Source organism: Hyla sarda, unplaced genomic scaffold (assembly GCF_029499605.1).
Source record: "Hyla sarda isolate aHylSar1 unplaced genomic scaffold, aHylSar1.hap1 scaffold_1832, whole genome shotgun sequence".
In the NCBI taxonomy this organism is placed as follows: Eukaryota; Metazoa; Chordata; class Amphibia; order Anura; family Hylidae; genus Hyla; species Hyla sarda.
The window spans coordinates 66,480-67,040 of NW_026608480.1; positions in this window are offsets into that span (position 1 = coordinate 66,480).

The window sequence follows — 561 nt, forward strand, 5'->3', positions numbered from 1 at the left end:
CCCGAGGTCCACATCCAACCGATCCAGGAAAACCTGCTGAAAGTCTGAGCCACGCTGAGGAAATACACATCCAGAGCTAACATAGAAGACCCCCAATACAGGAAGGGAACCAGGAGCCCCCAATACATGAGGGGAGAGGGACACAGGAGACCCCAATACATGAGGGGAGGGGGACACAGGAGAACCCAATACATGAGGGGAGAGGGACACAGGAGACCCCCAATACATAAGGGGAGGGGGGACACAGTAGACCCCCAATACATGAGGGGAGGGGGGACACAGGAGACCCCAATACATGAGAGGACGGGGACCCAGGAGACCCCTATACATGAGAGGACGGGGACCCAGGAGACCCCCAATACATGAGAGGACGGGGACCCAGGAGACCCCCAATACATGAGAGGACGGGGACCAGGAGACCCCAATACATGAGAGGACGGGGACCCAGGAGACCCCCAATACATGAGAGGACGGGACCAGAGACCCCCAATACATGAGAGGACGGGGACCCAGGAGACCCCCAATACATGAGAGGACGGGGACCCAGGAGACCCCCAATAC